Below are 8,497 nucleotides of genomic sequence, written 5' to 3'. Positions count from 1 at the left end.
GATGACGTAATGTGCCGGACGCAGATTCCATTTCCTGCCGAACCCTCATTTCGGCACCTCCGCGCTCCGGACTTCCGGTCCCGTCACTGGGAGGCGTGTCTTCCCCTCTTTCCCAATAAACGGCGACACCAGTCACAGTCCGCGTTACCCTTGGGAGGGGGTCGGCCAGTCACATATGCCACTTCAGGTGCGCACAAAGGACTTAATTGTCCGAATATTTTTTTCTCGTTTTGTATGGTTGTTGCCGTCGTTTGTTGTTTGCTTTTTTGTTCTGTGTTGTCGTCGTTGCTTTTGTTTTTCATTTGTTGTTTGCTATTTGTTGGCATCGTTGCTCTTGCTTTGTTGACGCTGTTCTTGCTTGTTGTTCTGATGTTGTTGTTTTTCACGCCGTTCTTGCTGTTTGCTGTTTTTTCTTGCTTTTTCTCTTTTTCATGGTGTTGTTCATCTTATTGGTGTTGTTCTGTTTCTTTTATGTTGTTTTTAAAGTGTCTTTGTTTCGCTTCGTTGTTTCGTACGTTGCTAATTTTCTAGTTGTTGCGGTTCTGTGTTGTCATCGTTTTACTTGTATGTTGTCATTGCTATTGCCTTTTTTGTTCGTAGTTTTTGGTGTTGTCGATATTCTCGTTGCTGCTGTTTTTTATGTTGTTTATTCAATAGTTGCTGCTGAACGTGAAACGTTCTTTGGCTAAGTGTTTGGCATTTTATGAAGCCCAAGGGTGAAGCCTGGATAAAAGCGTGGCCGCGAGGCTCGACACTGATTGGTTGACGGGTAGGAGAGGAGTGAGGTGCCCGACGCTGATCGGTTAACGGGGAGGTCATGTGACCAGAGCGGTAGGCGAAGAGGAGCTCGACCTCCTGCGCGCATTGAGGGAGAGGAGCTCGGGGGTATAGAAGACTCTGGAAGATCGCCCGGTATAGCAACCCAATTATCGGTAGTATCGCTTCATTTTAGGAATAAATATCAAATGTACATACGGTACGCGTTAAGCTATCTGAGGGAGAGCGCCGTGAACGTCGGCGTCTGGAAACTCAGAATGTGGGTAAAGGTTTGTAATGCTAGAACGTTTCACGCATGCGGCAAAATTGCCTAGCAATCGGTCAGAAATTGTGATGTTGCTGTTGTGGTGGTTGCTGTGGTTGGTATTGTTAAATATCTTTTTGTTTAAAAACGGCTCATCTTGTTGTGCGTGTTGATGACTTAAGTGGGCCTCGTGCCACCAATAAAGTTATCATCTTATCGGAACAAGGCTACATAATGATAACAAAAATACATCATATTGAAAGTCATCACATTGTCACAAAAAATATATGCTAGTGAACACGCGATGCACGCAGACATTAAAGGGAGGGAGAAAAAAAACGGATGTAAGACTTGAGCGCCATTAATGTGTGGGGCACAAAGCTACATACTTCAAAAAGAAGTTGGTTACCATTGTTTGATATATTTCTTTCATATACGTCTAGAGACCGTACGTTGTTGAAAATTACTTTGAAATTAGTTTAAATCACCAAAAAACCTCTCCGCCCCCCCCCCCCCCCCCCCCCCAGAAAAAAAAAACCTAGAAGGAATTAGGGCTGGGCAGTATCGTGATAGCATATTAAGAATACTTTCGAGTACCTGTGTCTCCGTATCGAGATACATTTGAGGAATGTATTTGTATCTCAGAAATGAGATAGTTCAACAATGTAGCGATTGTGACGCGATAACCAGGCTTAGGTATCTGGATACATCTGTTGTCTGATAATGAGGGGTGCAAGCGGTCCCAGAATTTATAATATGAAACCGCGACATGACACACTCTGACAGACTCTAAAAGGAAAAAAAAAAAGGGGGGGGGGGAAGAGGTTACCTTGTATATCGTACAAAAAGTCAACAAAATTGAGAAAAAGAAGACATGTGCTTCGAAGAATTACCAGTTGAGTCAGTAGTTTTCCCCTGGTCTCTCATTTCCATGTAGATCTGGTTGCTCAGGCTTTCTTGTTCAATTTTTTTTTACCCCTCCCCCCCCCCCCCCCCCCCCCCCTTTCCTTCGGTTACTCAGAAGCACCTAAGACGACAGTTTACGACACACCTTCGAGTTTCAAGTTGCCGTCAGAACTGAAAATCATAAAGTTCCAAACAGTAAATGAGGCGAAAGAGGGCTCATTTCAGGCAGACCAGGTCCATATCTACTACGACTTTGAAGACGGCTATTCCTCGTCTTTAGCAAGATCAAGGCAAACCCACGTCAGTGCGCAAGTGTTTCACTAGCTTGACCACCCCAGGAAGGACATCTCAACGCTCCGGGTCTTCCTTTCCGTCAAGGCGGTATCTATTTGTTTCGGCGGCGGTAGAGAGGCTTTTTTTTTTTTTTTCGCTAGTCTGGTATTGCTATTAAATCGTCGCTGCCTTGATGGTAAGCTCATTTAAAAGCTACTCAAGCTGAAGTGTAATTAGTTCACTTTCACAGTTTGCACATCCGTTTTCCGATCAAGTAAACTTGCGTTTTGCTTGATAATTCAAATGTTTTCTATTTCGTGACGAATTTGAAACTTGATGTTGTTCCAAATGCACTGCATTTTTACATGTTTTACATGTGACATGTTACATGTTACATGTCTTACATGTGACATGTAAGACAAAAAAGAGTATTTCAGTATGTTTTTGTATCTGTATTCCGGAATACTTTTTCCTGTTTGTGTAAACGTATCTCCGGGATATTCCGTTACATAAAAGACAAATGTACCTCAGTGTGTGCATTTTCGCCTTAAAATACAGGTATCTCAGTATTTGCCTTCCGGGACACCTTTTTGAGTATCTCTGCCCATCCCTGCAAGAAACGAAATGTGTAATGTGAAAATTCATCCGATTTCACTCTCACTTATTTTCGTTGAAATAGGAGACCATCCTGGAGTTCGATCGCTGAATATTTCTTGAAAGTTTCTAGAAGCGTATTTATTAGCTAACGTAAAACACATTTTCTAAAACTCAAAAATTTAATAATCCGAAAATATAACCTAATGTTCCCTCGTAGTCATTCAAATAAAAAAATACATATTTGATGAAATCGTAATTCGGCCATTGAAAAAGCCGAGGTTTTGTGAAAACATATTAAGATAGGCTGAACATTTCTGGGGCATTACCAGCGCGAAGCAAAGGCCTGTAAGGTTAAGCATAGTGGTCAATGTATTCTACTGTGACGCCGTGACGCGACAAAAATCCCTCCGTTCACAAATACTAGACGTGCCGCTACTCCGTTTCTCGTCGTTGAAACCACCGAAGCCGCGGGGGCACCGTAAAAAAAGATATTACAAAATCGTTCTCGATGTCGTTTTGTTGTAAAAACAAACAGAGTTTTGGATTTCCCCTGCCGGAATCCAACCAAAGCAACAACGCTGGAAACCATACCCTAAACCGGCATCGCCTATTTCAAACGAAACCCGGCGATACTCGTGATCTTGGTAACACAGGGCACGTCTTTACGAGATCGTCGTTCTGTCACGCTCCAGGACGTCTTGCCATGAAGCACAAGAACAAAATTCCGTCCCTGACGTACACAAGGGTTCCCTTGGGTTTGCGCCACTTCTTGCAGTCGTCGTATATTGCATTCTCCTCGCATCAGATTGCGTCGCATTGCAGCGCCACTGCGTCTCACTCAGCCGAGATATTGCGTCGCGTCATACTGGTCAATTACATAGAGGTGAACCATATATTTCCCACTGTTTCTAAAAAAAAGAAGAAGAAATGTGCGGATGCTTCTTTATTGTTTGTTCATTTTTTTTTTTTTCTTTTTCAGCTATCGGTGTATTTTGGGGAACTGCTTCGGGCGGGCGCTGAAAACTGTGATTATTGATTTAAAAAAAAATCGAATGAAAGATTAGAACTCTACGTGTAATAGGGGAAAGTCTCGATAAAAAAACACCCCTAGCTAAAAAAAAAACAAAAAAAAAGAAAAACAAAATTTAATTGGTTTTGTATATTTGACACTGCGCCTGTTTTCCGATTTTTCGGTTTAAATCGATTTCGAATTTTTGACATCGACAGATGTTTATTGTTTTTCCTAGTCGATTTTGTATTTTACACCGACGTACGTTTATTCGTCTTTCGGTTTTAACCGATTTGGTATTTTGGACACCGCAGCCGTTTACCTATTTTTTGGTTTTAACCGATTTGGTATGTTTGCCACCAACAAACGTTTATCGTTTTTTTGTTTTTTTATTATTAGTTTTTCGGTTTTAACCGATTAGGTATTTTTAGCATCGACGGATGCTTATCAGAAATTCTATATTTTTTTTTTCTTTTTGTTTTTACCGATTTGGCGTTTTTCGACGCCGACGGACGTTTTTTGGTGATTTTCAGGTAAAATCGAAAAGTCTGCCGATATTAAACTTTAAACAATTTCTTTCTTGCTTGCTTTCTTTCTTTTTGTTTTTATCTTGCGAAGTTTTGCGAAGGTTTGACAACTATGTGTCCGTGGAAATTGAGAACGAGCTAGCGCCCCATGAGTAACAAAATAAATTATTTACGAAACTATATGTTTGCTTTTACATCGCGTAAACGTTGGTAATTATTTGTTAAATTTGAAGCAAGCAAATGCGCAAATTACATTTTTCGAGCATTTTTCATTTTCCGCAGAAGTCTGGCAACAGTTTTCAAAACTCAAACTTCAAGCAATTTTGCTGAAAGTTCGAGGGTACGCCAAACCAGTATTGAACTTCCGGTTCAACAGAAGTTCGAGACGCCCTGAGTTACGTTTTCGCGCTGCATGAAGGGAGGTATGAATGCACACCCTCCAGCAGAACCCTTTTAATCTGGCGGTGGCCTGCTCCACCTAGCCAGTGCTTTCAATTTCAACAGTTTTCCTCCACCCAATGAAGGTCTTCCAAATGTAACACTTCTCAAAATTCCAATCTGCGCGACGGAAGCATCTTATTTCAACCGGGTGCATGCACATTCCTCTATACGGATCGACAAGCAAAGAATCCGAACCTATTCAGGGTTCACCTAAGATATAAGTATTCACAAAACATTCGCCTCCCGGCGACGCAGTCTCCACCTATCGGATGACGAGAACGTCTCTATGAAAGCGACGCGGTGGCAGTTTCGATCGGAGTGCGACGAACCTGTTGTCTGTTTTCTTTTTACAGGACTAAGATGGTGCTTCCAGAAGAAAGAGCGCGGAAGAGACACGAGCTTTTTGGGGTCTTGGTGTTGAGACTAGGTCCCCGACTGCACTCGAGTAAGCTCGAAGTTTTTTGTGAGGACAAATATTTACGCACGAATGCATACACAGATCTGGCCACAGAAAGAAAATGAGAGAAAAAAAAGGAAGAAAACTAGTCATAATATAAAGAGGCGACGTCTAGCTGTTTCTGTGACCTCCTTCGAGAGCCCGGGTTGCTTTCCACCTTGCTTGGGTAGCGCGAGCCCCCTCGACGCTCACGAGGTGCCGAAGCTCCTTCGAAGGTGGGAATTGCTTGCCCTAGATGCGGGACTGTGGCGGTCCGTCGGCCCAACATTGCCCACGAAGACAACGACGACGTTGCTCCCACGCACAAGCCCGACGGCACGAGGATAAACAGAGCGAATTTTCTGAAAATTTCAATGGGAAAATGGAGCCCACTTTTTGCCTGTTTTCGGTTTCTGGTGCCATAGAGCCCCATGTATTCGAAAACTCCGTCGGCCGCCATTTTCCCATTGAAATTATCAGAAAATTCCTTATAACTTTTGATTAAGCTATCGCATCGGGTTGAAACTTTGGCATCGGGTTATGACCTCTAGCGCAACCTTTGGGCGGAGAATGAGCGTTCGGCGATGCCTAGTTTATTTTTGCGGTAAAAAAGACCCTGTAAATTTTCTTTTGTGACACCCAGTATATTTGTGTCGTTATCATAGACAGCTCATATTATGAAGAAAAAGAAAGAAAGAAATACGAGCAAAACAACGCAAACGGATGGTGAACAAACACGGAGACATACGAATTGACTGAGAAAGGTGTGAAACATATTTATACAAAAAAAATTTAACCACTAGAAAACGAAATCGAAAAGCAAGCAGCCAGTGCAATATCCGCATGCGCTTTTGGAACACTCGTGAACATTTTTTTTTTTTTTCAGGCAACGCGAAAGGAAACGTAGAGTTTGCGCGCATGGCTCGTGTTTTGGTCGGTTGCCAAAGTGACGAACAAGTGCATGCTCAACCGTGGTTGTGTAAATATTGAAACTACATTGATGTACAAAGACTCCACCCTGTTGCACTTTTCTTTTGGCGAGCTTTAAACAATATGGTTTTTTTCTTCTCGGCGTTTCAAACCGTGCGCTCGAATTACCTTTTGATTACAAAACCGATATTCCTCCTACAACTCCTACAACTGCCTTTCTGCGGCAAGCGGAATATGCATAAATTTATTTTTGTCTGTTTTTGTTTTGTATATATCCTAACCATCGAGCATCTCACCAGCCGTTAATAAAACATAATGTAAAAAAAAAAATCATCGCTGGTTTAACCGAGAAAATGCGGGGTGCCACTCCTTAACACACTCGTTGGTGCGTTAGTTCGTAAAATCACGTCTACGAACAATCCACAAACTACACTGGAAGCAAAAGCAAAGGCAAATGGTACAAAATTGAACCACGCTTCAGACTTGCCTCTGGTTTCCAAACGCACGCGATTGCTATCGGGGTTTCGGTCCAGTAAAGCAAAAATAATTCATATCAATAAAAAAAAAGAAGGGCACTCGAGAGGCGAACGAGGCAGAAAAGGAGCTTAAAAAATTAGCCGAAGCCTCACTTCACAAGGCGTTCAGATATCTTTATGGTTGCATTCTTCATTAAGCGGAAGGGAGCCTTCCTTAGCCATGTTTTCATATAAAGTTATCATTACCTCCAACAATTGCGTTTAATCCTCACTCACGGCATATGAATAAAAATTCAACTAAGCAGCGAACGCCTTTTTGTTCCGTAAAATCAACGAGAGAACGAAATGAAGTGCTCTTCGGCATTTTTTTTTTCTGCTATAAAGAAACTTTTGCGTACAACGCCGGTTCGCTGAATTACGCTTGATGAGGTCAAACACCGACGAAATGGCAGTAACGCCTCCTGTCGCGAGTCGCGAGTGCTTTGTGGACAGGCGTTCGATCGATGATGTTGCGAAAATCACCCGATTCAGCATCTTGCACGCTAAACGAGTATGCGGCGGATTATCGACATCATCATCATGCGAATCCCCTCTGCTGATCGGGCGTGCAGCTTGGCGCTCACAAGGTGCACGCGCCCTCACTGCAGCGTTTATGTAAACTACTTAGTTTCAGCCACCGTGGTTTCAGCTTTCGTCCAGACGCAGCCGATGCCATGAGGTAATGGCACCAATCAAGCAGCATCAAAAGGCAAGTAAGTCCCCAGGCATTATTTGTTTATGATTGGTTCAGCGGTGACAGAACACGTATGAAGGGTATTCACTAGACGCCATATTTAAGGGCGATGTTTAGAGCGCATGCTCAGAACAAGCTCAGATTAATGGGCTGCTAAGACTGGCAGTCTTGATGGTGCGGAATGCACGTTGCAAAAGAATGTTGGAGGCTCGCTCTTTTAGCTCGCGCTCATCAGTTTCGCACACAGTTGTGGCCGCCAATGAATGCTCCTTACTCCTGCCCGTTTCGATCTGGATGATCATCGTACCGGCGCGTGGTCGTGTATCATTAATGAATGGTGCACGTTAAGGACCCCAGGCTAGCGGTTGTACTGCGCTGGGTAAATTTCACACCTACAGCTGGGAGACTCGTCGCTCGTTGAGGCAGACCAAGTTCTATAGGCTGTATAAACATACACATACCCCATGGAAACATGACGGCATGACGAACACCATGACGGTGCGCTTTTGACGCCGTATGATTGATTCCATAAGCTCGGAAGGTCGACTGCGTCTGAACTTAAAGGGCAACTTCGGTCAATATTTTCTAATTTGGGAATGCGATTGTCATCAGCTCAGTCAGTGTCCCTGAATTACAAGGTATATATACACCTTCTTCTTCGTCTTTTTCTCTCTCTCTCTCTCTCTCGATAATGTGTGTAGTTTTATAAAAATCATGGCTCAAAGTTTGCTTTCGGGCGTCTATGGCAGAACCTAAATTATCTGCTAGAGAGGGATGGCAACACAGATATCAGCTGTACAGCAGCGACGTTACGTGACAGTTTTGCTGCAGTATGCGGTACAACGTGCGGAATCGACCGCAGCACCACCGCGAAGTAACGTCACGGTGGTGCTGTGGTACGCCCTCACAAAAATTTTTAATGAATCTCATTTGACAGTTTATGGAGTCTACTCATTATATGTTTTCGAGTCTCAATAGAAATGCAAAGGAGTTTTGTAACGAGTCCGTAAGGAGTTTACGAAAACTATTGGCCACCGCGTTCCAATTGATGTTTCGACAAAGCTACAGCATAAAGTTTCGAATGTATTTCATATGAATATAATTTGAAAGTCTATTGACACCGTTTCGAGTCTGTGTTGAAAAACAAT

The sequence above is a fragment of the Ixodes scapularis genome, unplaced genomic scaffold (genome assembly GCF_016920785.2).
Source record: "Ixodes scapularis isolate PalLabHiFi unplaced genomic scaffold, ASM1692078v2 PGA_scaffold3__209_contigs__length_174095766, whole genome shotgun sequence".
Classification (NCBI taxonomy): domain Eukaryota; kingdom Metazoa; phylum Arthropoda; class Arachnida; order Ixodida; family Ixodidae; genus Ixodes; species Ixodes scapularis.
This window is presented reverse-complemented; position numbering follows the sequence as displayed.